We start from the raw sequence: 15729 nt of genomic DNA, 5'->3' as shown, positions 1-15729 counted from the left end.
TAGATTGAAAGAAATTGTGTGGATAGTTCCAGGACTTAATTCCATAATTATCAGCATTATTATTTTTTGAAGTGCATTTATGTTTAATGTTTGACTTTTTCTCTATCATAGTACAGCACAGGGTAAGGGTCATATAGCCTAGATCTTTGATATGAAGTACACAACATAACATTTAGGTATCTTCATCATACAGACATACACACAAACAGCCATGGTCACCAACATTAAGGATATCAAAACAAAAATTAAATTAAATTAAACAAAAGACCCAGAAACATGCAAGATATTTTTTGTGTGTGAATGACTGATATGGAAGGCACCTGGTCTTCAATATAAATGTTTTTGAGTAATAAAAAAAAATAACTTTTTTGTGTCTGTCTAGGGACTATGCTATGTGTTTTACTTACATTTCTTATTATTCAGTCCTTATAATGACCATATAAATCAGTTATTAATGCTCTTGTTTTACTCATGTGAGAAAACTGACATATTTAGAAATTTAGACATATTATCAAGAGCAACTTCATTCTATATACTCTCCTATCCATCCTTCTCTTTCTTTTTAAGCAAATAAATGTTTATTTTTTTCACATAACAAGAAGTCCAGCATCAGGTAGTTGAAGATATTAGTTCAGCAGCTCAATAGGTCAAGGATAATTTTTTTTTTTTGTAAATCTCTTGGCCTTTCTTTCATAGTTACAATATGACTATAGTAGTTTGAACTTCCTGTATTCATTCAAAGGAGAAAAAAAAAGAACAAGAATGGGTTGCAACATGCAATGTCTTTCCCTTTTTGTAAGGAAAGAGAAGGCTTTATCATAGTTACTATTGGATTCCTGTTTACTTAAAAAAACACACAACCAAAAAATAATAAATCATAGCAACATGAAAGAAGGTATATAACATGAATGTACAACTCATGATAGATTATGATAAAATAAATACCCAGAACAAGAAAGAGAATACTGCCAGGATTCCAGAGACTCTCCACCTTGCCTTCTCCTAATAAATATAATAAATATAATAAAAGCACTAATTTTTTAAGTCAGGATAATGGTCACTTCTGGAGGAGTGGAAATGGTAGTGATTAGGAGAAAACATTATTATTTTTAAAATAAAAGACATATTCTACTTATTTGTTGCACTCTGGATTTTCTCTGTTTGGTCTTTTGTAACAATAAGAGTGGTTGATTCTTCTTATTTGTTTTATAAATGTAACTCCAAATAATTATAAGTCCTTTCACCATCTGGAAGAGATAGTAAGAGAAATAAGGTTTAGAAGTTTTTGATGGCTGCAGTTATGCTGCTAGCAGTTATGGTTCTTTCGAAAGAAAAAATCAATTTACTTTGATTGCTATTATAGTTCAAAAAATATTGATCTACCCCTGCTTGCAAACTCTTTAAACAGGTAGCTACAGAGATTTAGACAAAAATCTATATTTCACTTTGTTCTTTCATTCAACATACTTTAAAGGAAAATATTTAAAGAATAAGCAGGTTAAGTGAAGTTGAAGTGAACAATGCTCTGTTGAGTCCTTCTTATAAAAAGGAATACTTCCTGATACTTTGATTTAACTCTTCCATTATTAGACTATAAGTTCCCAAGGGAGTGGGGTCATATCTTTTTAATTGACTCTATATCATGTTTAGTTCATTTCATGGGAGATTAGCATGACTGCTTTATGTGAAGGATTTGTTGGGTGTGCATCATCAGGATATTTTACCAGTGGCTTCTATGTGCTTAAAATAAAGTTAGCAAAGCTTCTTACTGTACACAGACTATGCTACATCTCCCAACCTCGTGTCTGACCTCACCCTCCTTGTACCCTAACCTCAGCCATATTGAGCTGCTTGAGTTTTCCAACTATGTTGTTTCACACTATCACCCTTTGGTCAAACTATGTCCCCTACATGAAATGTTACCAATCATCAAACACATTATTACACCTCCTCCAATCACTCTCATCCTGGTAAACTTGCCCAATCTTAGTTTATGCTTCAGTTTTGTTGTTTTGTTTTATCTAATTTATTTTTAAGTAATCTCTACACCTAGTGTGGAACTCAGACCCACACCCTTAAGACCAAGAGTTTCAGACTGTACTGGCTGAGCCAAGCAGGTGCCCCACATATTTCAGTTTTTAGAATCTTTCCACTCCTAAGCAGAATTGTTCATTTTCTTCCCATGCCTCCTATATACCTCAATATAAAATTACATTATTTATCACACTTTTTTGTATCAGTATATTTGTTTTTTTCCTGATAGGCAATAGTAGACTAAGTTGTATTCATCTCTACATTCTCAATATTTAGGAGAAAGTACAATTTCAAGACATTCTTCTCAAATGAACATAAGATACAATTGAATGGACGGATGAATAAATGAATATATGAATAAGGTCACTGTACCTGAAAAAAGTGTTAACGAAGCTGTCTATAGTTAAATGATTTACTGGTTGATAGCACCAACTGATCTAAAATTTTTACAATGTGAATGACCTTGAGCATATCCCTGGGTTTCCTAATCTCAATCAGCCTGCCACATTGCCCTTTTATCATAGACACTGTATCTAGTCCCTAACCGAAGGCAAATGCTAAGGAGATGCTTTGAAGGACATGAAGAATATAAAGAATGGGTCAAGCTTTAAAAATACTACCTCAGGGCAAGTCAGGGAAGAGGAATCACTTTTCACTTTACATTTTACAGTTAGAGTATCACTTAAGTCAGAATACATAGGGAATGCACTTAATTTCTCAAATCATCTTGGAATTTTAAAACATTGACAGTTTGTAGCATAAGTGTCAACCAGAGCATAGTCTGTTTTTATTCTCTCAAAAGTCTGTGCTAAGAAATTGAATACATATATAATATATATAAATGCTGAATCCACCTATTTGATAGCTCTTACAGACTGTGTTTTAAGGGCCAGGATTATGACACATATCTCTTTGTGTCTAGCACAGCTCTTGGTACACAGTGGAAGCTTAGCAGACATTGAACTGAACTGAATTTGTTATACTTTGAAGTTGGTAAGACTAGCCTTTAGATTTTCCAAACTAAGAGATTATCTTATTATCAGCAAGTGTGTGCATGTATGTGTGTGTATATTTAACTGATTCTTATCTTTTTTCATTAAAATGTTTCAGACAATAAAATTTATACCCTAAGGAACTCTCTACTAGTTAACATGAGTTCCTAGTTTTGGAATCACTACATTGTAGTATATTTTGAACTGTTGTGACAATTTAAGAAATATGCCAATACTTAAATACTTTCCCTTTTTAAATTTTTTTAAAATTTATTTATTCATGAGAGACACAGACAGAGAGAAAGAGAGAGAGAGAGAGAGAGAGGCAGAGACACAGGCAGAGGGAGAAGCAGGCTCCATACAGGGAGCCTGATGTGGGACTCGATCCCGGGTCTCCAGGATCACACCCTGGGCCGAAAGTGGCACTAAACCGCTGAGCCACCCGGGATGCCCGATACTTAAATACTTTTATACATTATTTCTTTTCAATTAAATTAGAGGATACTTAGTCTTTTCTCTAAAAATAACCTCATTCCCTTGAGTAATGTTTTTCATGAAACCCTAGGCAGCCCATAGAACAAAGTTTGATAATCACTTGGTCAAAAGAAAATGCTACCTAATTCAGTTCATAGATTCCATATTTACTGTTTTAGTCTATTTGGGCTGCTACAACAAAATACCATAGACTAGGTAGTATATATATATATATATATATTTAGAAATTTTGATTTATTTCTCATAGTTCTGAAGGCTGAAAGTTCAAGATCAAGGTACCAGCATGGGATCTTTCTTTCTTTCTTTCTTTCTTTCTTTCTTTCTTTCTTTCTTTCTTCTTCTTTCTTCCTTCTTCCTTCTTTCTTCTTTCTTTCTTTTTCTTTCTTTCTTTCTTTCTTTCTTTCTTTCTTTCTTTCTTTCTTCTTTCTTTCTTTCTTTCTTTCTTTCTTTCTTTCTTTCTTTCTTTCTTTCTTTCTTTTTTCTTTCTTTCTTTCTTTCTTTCTTTCTTTCTTTCTTTCTTTCTTCTTTCTTTCTTTCTCTTTCTTTCTTTCTTTCTTTCTTTCTTTTCTTTCTTTCTTTTCTTTTTCTTTCTTTCTTCCAGATGGAACTTCTGTTTGTGGTTCATAGGTGGTACCTTCTCTTATGTTGTAGAAGGTACAAGGTATTTCTCAGAAGCTTCCTAACCTAATCACCCCAAAGATCCCACTTTTAATGCTAGCATCTTTAAACTTTGAGGAGATACAATCAGACCATAGCACCTATGAAGGCTGGCAAACTCCTTGTTTGTGTACACATATTTTAACTGAAATTCCTTGGGTATCCTCTAAATTAGAAACATGGGCACTGAGATGATGGAATATAAATGGTTTTGTCATAAACATATCAACACAGCCATAAAAACAACTCCAAATTGATATGTCAAATAACATATTTAGAAGCAAAGAAAAGCACATTGTTTTTATCAACACATTGTTTTTATCACCAATAAAGAGCCCTGAATTCTATGAAAGGTATTAAAGTATTCAATAACTTTTTAAGGTGACATATGATTAAGAATTGAGTAATTTTTTTAGTTCCTCTATTTGCTATGTATCAAAAGAGTGTATGATTTAACTACTGGCTACAGATGTTCTTTTATACAATCTCTATTAGGAAAGGTAAACTCTGTCTCAGAGTATATTTACCAGCATTCTGAAGTTTGCATATTTTTTTATTAAACGGTTTTATCTAATGTAAAGTTTTTAAAATATCAGAGTTTTCATCATGATTGTAAAATACACATTTATTATTGCAAATACATCCTTTATTACTGTGCCTGGGAAATTATAGATTTTTTTTTTCTCAAAATCTAAGTGTTAACTATAGTCTCATTTGTCTGAGATACTTGAAGGTGAGACTGAATTTGACTCACAAGGTCTTTTCTAGCTGCATGGTTCCGTATTTCACAACCTCTGTAAGTCCGTTGCTAAGGTAATGAGATTCCCAAGAGGCTTCTTAACATTAAGAATCAGCAAAACTGCAAGTTTTACAGATCACTTTCTTTTAACCTACACAGTTTCTCTGTGAAGTATTTGAATTACAGTGTCAACTGTTGTCAAGTCAGAGATTGATCAATGAGAATTTCTATGTCACTTTGAGGCCAGATGTTAGTCTTTGGCTGGAAATCTGATTGAATTTAAAATTAGAGTTTATTACTTTAGGCATCAAGGATCAAAGTTACTTGGTCACTACAGAGAAGGTGTTGAAAGAGTCCTGTTCTACAAATTTCAGCCACTGCCATTTAAACCTATATTTCCAATTTTGTTCCCAACTCACTGCAGAAGAGCCTTCCTTAGCGTTCTGTTTCTATTTCCCTGACCTCCCATCTTCATTTGCTTTAGCACCTCTTCCCCAGCCTCTGATTTCTTTGCCTCCACAGAAGGAAAGAGAAAGAGCAGAACCAGGTGCTACTCCTCAGATGCCAATCTCTGATTCTGCAAATGGATATTCATTATTTTCTTCATTCTTTACATATTCCACAATCATTCCTTGAAAATTACAATGACAGAGGATATAGTGCTAAAGAACATGTATTCTATAACCACACCAGCTGGGTTCAAATCCCAGCTCTGCCATGTAAAATATTTGTGTGTCTTCAAATCACTAACCTCTTTGGGTCTTCAGAGGGTTATATTTGGATTAAATGTAACAAGAGCTTAGAACTTTGCATGGCATTGGGGTGCCAGTTGGTTAGGCATCTGACTTAGGCATGGGTCATGATCTCAGGATCTGGGATCCAGCCCTGTGTAGGGCTCTCTACTCAGGGGGAATCTACTTCTCCTTCTTCTTCCCTCTGCCTCTCTAACCCCCAACTCATTCTCGGTCTCTCTCTCAAATAAATAAATAAAATCTTAAAAAAAAGAACTTTGCCTGGCACTTTAAATGATATAAAAATTGTTGTTATCCTCATGTGTGTGGATACTTGAAATGCAAAGATCAATAAAGGCTCATGAAAGAAGATAAATAAGTAAATAAATTATAGTAAGTATATGGGCCAATATATAACTATTCCCTTATGCATATAGAAGCCCAAAGAAAGGAAAAACTAACTGTGCTTGTAAGCTCAGGACAGTATTTATGGAAAAGTATAGTCTGACCTTGAGAAATACATGAGAATTTCCCAGGTTTTACATACTAGGAGAATGTCTTATTTCTGGGCAGAAAAGATGACATACCTAAAGCCATGTGGGTGTGAAAGGGAACAGCAGGTTTCTCAACATGCAGGACACTTAGGTAGCTTGTAGAAAAATGAAGGGTGACAGGACTGGAGAGATGGAAAAGATTTAAATTATGAGGGCCTTCCATTAGAAAGGATTCGAGGAGAACTGAATAGTTTTAAAACCACCCTGGTGCCATGCAGAGGTGGGATTAATGTGTTGAAGTGTTGGAAACAAAAAACCTTTTTTTTAAAATTAATGTTGCCATCTTTTCTCTTCCAATACTGGAATCAAGTTAATTCATCTATTTTCCTTAATTATTCCAGTACCAGGCTCACATGATCCTCTCCATCCTTTCTCTCAAACAGCATGGAACAGTGGAAAAGAATGTGCTTACTGGAGTCATGTAGATGTTGAATTGAATCTCATTTGAGTTATTTCTGTGTATATGAGTGTGGTCAGCCTCTCAGAACCTTGTTTTTTCATCTATTAAGCTAGAAGAGTATGCCTCACTCTCAGTGCTGCAGTAAGAAATCTATGATGTAAAACAGTATCGTATTTAGCAAACTTCTTGATAAATAATAGTCACTCAATAATGAGAGCTAATATCTTAGCCTCCTAAGAATCACACTTGTGTTTATACAACTATTAGGTAGCCCAGTCCCTTACCTTGTCCATTCATTGTTTGCAAGAGGTAAGTCACAGGTCCCAGCTTTGGTTCCCTAGAAAACAGAGGCTAAGGCATAGCTTACGGACTATTACTATATGGGAGGAGAAAGGTAGTACGGTTCCAAAAAGATGAGAGAAAAAAGAGATAATAGGGAAAGGGAGGCATCAAATACAGGGTGATATGCTATTGAGTATTACTGAGTTGGTCACAGCCTCACAAGAAACACCAAACCACATATGGTTTGGTTATGTGGGCCATGTGGACCATGTGGGCCAGTTGTGTTTTAGAGCTATCTTTTGGGGGAAGAGAGGTAAGCAATTAATCCACTGATCTCTTCTCCTTTCCTGCCTTTTGGTGATCAAAGTCCATCCCTCAGGCATTTTTTTCCACAATTCCAGATAGCATTGAAACCCCTTAAGGGGAAAAAAAAAAAAAAAAAAAAAAAAAAAAAAAGAAACCCCTTAAGGGAAAGAAAATCAAGAAGATCAAGCTTTTGACAAATCCTATTGGATCAAATCTAGGAACTGGAGCTTCTACAGTTTCTGCTGCAATGAACAAGATAAAATAGACTGTGCTGATTGTTGCTCCATGCCCTAACCACATACAGGCTTGAGACAACAGGTAGTGTTAGGAGAGCTGCTAAGAGAAGTGGTCCCTTTTGCCATATTCCATTTGGTAGAAGCTAGCCATTAACGCTGCCCATTAATCAAAGAAAGGAGAATTTGATTCCACCTTTGGATAAGCGGAGCATCAAAGAATTTACAGACATTTTTCAAAACCACCACAGAACTGTGTGAAAGCAAGATGCAAATATAATGCCTCATCGTTCCCAATACTTTGAGTTTACTAAAACGAGACTCTGTTTCACAAAACCACACAATAACCATCCAAATTAGAAAGTTACCATTGATATAGCATTATCAAGTAATTCACAGGCCCCATTCAAATTTCACTAACGATCCAAAAATGTTCTTTTTCCCTTCCTTGTCCAGGATTCAACCCACAACATGATTGCATTTATCTGTCATGTCTTTTGTAGTTAGTAATATGTCCTTCAAACTGAGTCCATACAGTCTTTCCTCCTGTCCAGACTTAGACTCTGCATTCTTGACAAGAATACCACAGAAATTACTCTCAGTGTCTTCATGCATCTTATCAGGAAGCAAACAATGTCTGTATATCCCACACTGATTGTGTGATCCTTGATCACCTAGTAAAATTAGTGTCTTCTGGAGTTGTCTATGGTAACATCATCATTTTCTCTTTTGTGATTGATAATCCAAGGTAATCCAAGACTACACTGTAATCTTGTTTTTTTATCAAACATTCACCCAGAATCCAAAATCACTACAATGGCTACCAAATGTTGATCTTATTTTTTTTGTATTAATTCTACATTTTTTAAAACTGTCATTCTACATGTAGAATTTTATCTTCCTTCTCATTTGCATTACATTGAATTAAATCCGTTGTACTAAAAACAAACAAACAAAAAAATCAGTTGTACTCTATCATTATTAGTGTTGGTTTGATGGTGAAACTGTTCCAGCATGCCCAGTGGAGCCTCTTCAAGCTTGTGCTTTTGATAGTCCCCACTGGTCCTAAAGCACTTTTTATCTTTTTTTGGACACATCAGTTTGTTCTAGGGTTACATTGTTCCTTTTCTTGTCCAACCCTGGAAGCAACCTTCCTGATTTCTTTTAGTAAAGAATGGCATTTAGAAACCAAAATGTAGGTACTTAGTGTGCTTGTTGCTATAGAGATTTATTGCTTTAGTATTCATAGTGGATGAAACTAGAAAATATGTGTGCATACATATATGTTTATATGTGTTTGATATATATATGTACACATTTTCATCTATATCTAATCTGTGTATATCTATATTTTACATGAATTCACACAGTTCCTCTACTTTAGTTTCCCCTTGGGATTCTTTGAAGCCTTCCCTTTTTTACACCCCTTTTGGATAATGAGAAACCTGGTTGCTCTTATCCTGAAATTTATGCTTTTCACAACCCCTCATATATACTCAATCTCCCAACCTTACTGGCTGCCTCCTCAGCCTTACTTCTACTTGTCTGACCCCCAGACACATCACCTACTTGACCTCACCACCTCCTCAACCCTTACTGACTTTGCTATAGGCTGAATCCTTATGTCCCCTGGAAATGCATATGTTGAAATCTCCTTCCCAATGTGATGGATTTGGAAATGGGGGTAATTGTTGGTAGGTGATTAGGTTACCAGAGTGGAATCACAATGAATGGGATTAGTGCCCCAGAGAACTCTCTCACCCCTCCCACCATGTGAGAACACAGCTTTCAGAGAAGACAGCTTTTCCCTTCTGGGTTCTTTGTCTGATCTCATAATTAAGTTGACAGAAGACAGATTGACAAAAGAAAAAATGTTAATTTCATTTTTACGAGAACCCCAATGATATTAGGATTCTTGACAGTCAAACAATTGAAGTTTATATAACCATCCTGAGCTAAGAAGGTAAGAGGGGTCTGGGAGTTCAAAGGGGAGGAAGACAATTTACAGATATATGAAGAGACTTAATGTTTGTAAACAGTGTTTGCCCTGCTGTGCAGACATAATGGAACACAGAGAGAAATTTGAACAAACAAGCCTTGCTGAGCTCCTTCCGGCTTTACCACACCTAGCTCATATTCTTTGTAGTTATTTTCAGTGATAGCTGTCTACCAGGCCAGGCCCTCTATCTAAATGCTTTCAGGCAGTTAAAAGGGAGGTAAAAAGCTCCTCCTGAGCCCCTTGGGCCCTGATTGACTTTAGCTCAAAACAACCCACACATCAAAGTGGCACACTCTGGTATGACCTGCCCTGGATCACATCACAGGACCACATCTCCTGTCTATGACCAGGAGATAGGCTGTCTCCAGACACCAAACTGCTGGCATTTGATCTTGGACATCCCAACCCTTACGACTGAGAGAAACAAATGTCTGTTGTTTATAAATCCAGTCTATGGTATTCTGTTAAAGCATCCCCAATGAACTCAGCCTCTTAACTCCAGCCAAGCCATCACCTATAGAAGGAGAGAGAAGCAAGGAGACTGCATATCTTTTCTGATATTACTCTTCTTCCATCTAAATGCTTTCCTTCCTTCCTCTTCTCCAGTTCATTAACCTAAATAACTAAGCACAAGGATCACCTTACCTATTTGCCAACCTCCAGCTCCAAGGGGGCTTAGATATACCTCCTCTGTGCCCTCATTTAAGAGCAGAGGATACATCTTATTTAGTTTTATGTCCCTAATGCTTAGTATTATTTTGATAAATATTAGACATATGTTTCATAAATAGATAATTAAAGAATGAAAATTCCTTTCATATAGCTTACTGACTAAGACTTTTTGGGGCACCTGGGTGGCTCAGTTGGTTAAGTGTATGACTCCTGATCTCAACTCAGGTCTTTGTTTCAGGGTTGTGAATTCAAGCCCCACATTGGGCTCCATGCTGGGTGCGGAGCTTGCTTAAGAAAAAGACTTTACTATGCACCTAAACTCTGCTATACACAAATTCTGTGAAATTGTCAAATTAGTGTCTTTGTTTGGGCTGTTATAACAAAAATGCCATAGACTAGGTGGCTTATAAACAATAGCTTATGCTCTTCACTCAGAGTCTGGAGACTAGATCAAGGCACTGGCAGATTCAGTACCTGGTGGGAGCTCATTTCCTCATTCATAGATGGCTGTCTTTCCCCACATCCTCAAAGGGCAGAAGAGGCAAAGGAGCTTTTAAAGGCCTCTTTTAAACGGGCACTAATCCCATAAATGAGGCTTCTATCCTCCTGACCTAATCACCTCCCCAATATTCTATCTCCAAATGCCATCACATCGGGGATTAGGTTTCAACATATGAATGGGGGGGGGGGGCAGGAATTATTCAGTCTAAAGCCATACTTACCTTTTCTGATTCTCACTTTTCTCATCTCTAAATGGAGATAACAATTACTTCACAGGGTTGTTATGAGGATTAAATTATATAATTTATGTTTTAAAAAAAAGATTTCCACAGTGCCAGTATAGTTTCCATGCTCAAAAAAATGATAGCCACTATTATTAGTTATTGTTTGTGACTGTTTCTACTGTAACAATCATGTTACATATTAATTATTTTTTCAGATATCAGTTTCACCTCTTGAAAAAAAATTTCAAAGGCAGTGATATATAATAGGTATGAATTTATTGTAGTAACTGCATGTTGTTTTTCAGTCTGAGAGTACTGCAGCTTCAAAATTACATATTTATTTGAAAATATGTCTTTGATTTTTAAAAATCAAGGAGCAAAAAAACAAAAACAAAAATCTATGGTTTCAAAACAGTAGAATAAGCACTTACTTTCAATCCTAACCCAAGGGTGATAGAAAATATATTTTAAAAATTCACTGAAACTGAAGCATAGAAAGAGGAAATGTCAGTTGTTATGAGGCTGTAGGGGATCACTAAGAAAAAATGTATATAAATAAACATGTAAAGATATATACAGAAGATAGAGGTAAACTGAGAATTTCATAAGCCTCTTTCATCACAAGAGGCTATTGCTATAGCTTCTGCATAGGAAGCCACCAGACATATTGGGTCTAGAAAACACCAGGGAAGAGTCTGCTGGCAATCCTGAGAAACTGCAGCGATGACCCCAGAGGAAAATATTTCAGCTACAGAGCCAAATGCTCATATATGGAAGGAGAGTCCAGTGAAGTTGTCAAGAGGGAGAGCTCCCCAACTCAACATGAAGATCACAGAAGTGAACTGTACCATAGATCAACAGAGGGGATCAATAGAGGGGAAAGTTTATACCCAGAACTACAAGGCAATTCTGACATGAGAAGAAGTAAGTCTGAAGGTGGGGGATGTTGAAGGTGAAGAATGGGGACTGAAGGACCTGCAAAGTTACAGAGAAGCAAGCAAAGAAGAACATTTATTTGAGAACTTGCTCAAAACCAGCCATCTTGTTCTCTCAACTATTTCCTCCTGCACCTTCATCACAGGCTTGACAACAGGCATGATTTACCATGTTCTCCTGAAATGTGCAGCTGCTCTTTTCATATACTTCTGTTCATACCCAAGGAAACATTTAATAGAGGAATAAGAAAATTATTTTAAAGAATTATTAGATATCTTCACAAAAGTTAAGGGAGAAACCCATGAAAAAAATAATAGGAGGTTATGAAACAGTCAAACAATCATTAAATGTTCAAGAAATGATGACATAATTTTTCAGTATATAGGTTGAATTGGGATTAGATAACCATCCACAGTGAATTAGTAAATCAGAATATATATACATATATTTACATATATATGCAGAATAGGGAATTTCAAAATTCAAGAATGCAGAATAGAGAATTTCAAAACTGAGAATTTGAAAGATTGAGTAACACAAAGGCCAAATCCCTAAATTCCAATATTCAATGTAAATGACTTTTAGAGATAAAAGTATGAGACAGTATTTAAAGGAAAATATGGTAACAATTTCTTAGAACTTAAAAAAAAGTTACAAGTTATTTGATAGAAGGAATCGATGAAGCACCAAGCATAAAAAATATTAAAAACCAATACCTAGGTAAATGATAGTTACATCAAAAATAGCAAGTCTAGGGGCATGTGGGTGGCACAGTCAGTTTAGCCCCAACTCTTGGTTTCAGCTCAGGTCCTAATCTCAGGGTCTTGGAACCGAGCCCCACCTCTGGCTCTTCACACAGCATGGAGTCTGCTTCAGATTCTCTCCCTCTCCCTCTGTCCCTCCTGGTTGTGTATATGTGCTCCTTTCTCTCTCTCTCTCAAATAATCAAATATTAAAAAAAACAAAACAAAAAACAGCCAGTCTAAAAAAGAATACTTCAACTTATGGTAAGGGAGAAGGAAATTGCAAGGGACAGATAAATTATAAGAAAATTAAAATCTCTTTGGTATCATATTTGTAATCAGAAACACTGAATGGATAAAAGATCAGGGGAAAAACATACTCAAATGCTGATAGAAAATAATTTTGAATTAAAATTCTATAATTTATCAAGTATCATTCAATAGTGAGGGCCAAATAAAGACATTTTATGATGAAGAAGAATCTGTTCTTTCAGTAACAGAAACAATTTCAATTTCAAGGCTTGAAAGTAATACAATTTTGTGAGCCTGCTAACAATGTCATTTTACCATAGCCTAGCATGTAAGCCCATCTACTCCCACTCAATATTTTCCCCTAGAGCATGTATCACCTTCCAAAATAAGATGTTATTTACTTCTTGTTTATTATTCATAAACTTTCAGTGAAATATATGGTACAGGAAAGCAGGAATCATTGTCTATTTATTCATTGATTTTTCCCACATTCCCAGAACCAAATCTATAATATCATAGGTATTCAAATAGGTATTTGCTGAATAAATTGAATGACTAAAGGGTGGTTTCATATATGTGAAGTGAACTTGATTCAACTACAAGGAAATATGCTAAAATCCATTTCTGTTAGGAAGTTTAACACAGTTCTTTTAGAAATTGTCAAAGAAGGAAGACAAAAAATAATTAAGGGCATAAAATAATTTCAATTTGACAAATACAACAAGTTGGATTGAATATATTTTACTGATTTATCCATTGTAAATCTGAATATACTTATATCGAATACAATATAACATTAGAAATCAACAAAAACAGGATGCCTGCCTGGCTCAGTCAGTTGAGTGTCTGGCTCTTGATTTCATCTTAGGTCACAATCTCAAGGTCATGAGATGGAGCCCAGGGACTGGCTCCATGCTTGCTCAGGATCTGCTTGATATTTTCTCTCCTTCTCCCTCTGTCCTTCTCCTGCTCCCATGCACACTCTCTGGAATAAATAAACACAATACTTTTTAAAAAAAGAAATCAACAAAAATGTGATAGCACTGATCCATAAATTTAAAGTCATTTTGAAATTATTTATGAGTTAAAGAGGAAATCAAAATGGAAATTACAGACTATTTAGAAGTGAACAAGGAAAGTTCTCTGTATCAGAGCAGAACTCTGAGGAAAATTTATAGATTCAATTTTGGTTTTTTTTTTTTTTTTTTTTTGGAAATAAAAAGAACTGAAAATAAACTAATTTAAAAAACCCTAAGATTTCAGCCCAAGAGGCAGAAAAATACTGGCAAAGTAATGCAAAAGAGAGTTGAAGATGGAATCCATAAAAGATAAAAAGGAAAGATCTTTAAACAAAATTAAAACAATAGAATTGATCAGCAAAAGTTGGTTCTTAGAAGTAGACTGATAAATTTGGGAACCATTTGTAAGTATGAGCAAAGAAAACTGAAAGACTAATCACAAGTAAATAGCATTAGGAGTGAGATTTATGACATACTTATGAAGAGATATGTAAAAATCCTGTAGCACAATCCTATTACTACTAAACTATTTAAGTGGCAAATGTCACTTCTCTAAATATATAATAAGTAGCCAATATTGCCCCTTCCTCCCTAACCCCCCCAAAATACCTTCAGTAGAAAAATAATTTTAGAAGAGATTAAAATGGTAGTCAGATATCTACCTCAAAATTATACCAGTCTCAGCCAGCATTTTTTTTTGGCAAGTTCAAACACTCAAGGAACTAGTTTTCCTGTTATACAAACTAGCCTAAAAACTACTGAAAAGTTGCAAAATTACAAATCTCTCTTTCTCTGATATTAAATCTGGATAGGAATACCATAAGAAAAAAAGGAAACTAAGTAGCCTAAAGTCAGTATAGCATAGGGAAAATATCAAATCCAGTGTATTAAAGGAATCATTATAACCATCTGTGCTTTCTGCTAAAAATACAAGGGTATTCAAAAATAAATCCAAAATTATAGTTTGGCTGGAAAAAGAGCAAGTTATAGAATAACAATGACAATATACTACAATATAAATATAATACATATGTAAAACAATACTACATAGTTGTAGAGAGGATGTTTTTATTTACATAATAACAGGTGTTTATAATATTCCATATTATATATATGCCTATGCATAGTTATGAAAGCATGGGAAAATAATTGGAAAGACCACACTAAATTGGTGCTGGTAGATTTTAGAAAAACCAGGAATGTGTAGTTGTTGGAATATCAGGATAGAGACCATAACTTTATCTCAAAGCTTTGTCTTTTAATTTTAATTTTAATTATTTGCTGTAGTTTGCTTGAAGACAACTGTATTAATGTGATTTCATGCAACTGAAAAACCAAGACAACCACCACAATAATTTACTACTGACATTCATAGCTTCACAACGAAGATTCTAAGCATTTGGAGTCTCTTTGAATATAAGCTAAAAGAGTACTTTTATATGCTCTTAAGAGAATTGTTTCAACCTTTTAATTCATTTTTGGAGGAACGTATCTGGATAATTTGGAATGCAAAATAGATTTCTGCCCTAATGCATCTTTTGACAGGTGTCGTTGGGGGAAATAATTGAACCAACAAGTGTCAGGGAGAGTGGCAGAGCCATTGAGAAAGGTATTCACTAACTGCTGTAGGGATATTGAGGCACAAAATGTTACCCTCACATCCTGGTCATGATCTACAGATTTACTGTGTCATGTACAGATAACAAAAATAAGAAATGTTTTTGGGATTTGGGGAAAATGCACACATACGTATACCTGGGTGTATATGTGTGTAGTGCAGACAGAAAATTTAAATCTTGCCATAACTCTTCTGTTAGGCACAACCTCTAGAATATACTCTAATGACTTCAGCTTCCCCATCTACAAAATGAGAGAACTATATTGATTGTTTTCTAAAGATCATGTCATCAAATTATAGTCATAAGAGTAACAAAAGGGAAAAAAATTAAGGTTGGAGAAC

General features: G+C 35.1%; 1 protein-coding gene across 1 annotated transcript in view; it reads left to right on the top strand.

Annotated features, from left to right (window-relative positions):
* Positions 1-15729, top strand: part of CSMD3 (CUB and Sushi multiple domains 3) — a 1170241-nt gene that overhangs the window by 732191 nt on the left and 422321 nt on the right. The window lies entirely within an intron of this gene.

Source organism: Canis lupus, chromosome 13 (assembly GCF_003254725.2).
Source record: "Canis lupus dingo isolate Sandy chromosome 13, ASM325472v2, whole genome shotgun sequence".
Taxonomy (NCBI): Eukaryota; Metazoa; Chordata; class Mammalia; order Carnivora; family Canidae; genus Canis; species Canis lupus.
The sequence above is the reverse complement of the archived record's forward strand: the minus strand, read 5'-3'. Positions and strand labels throughout refer to the sequence as shown.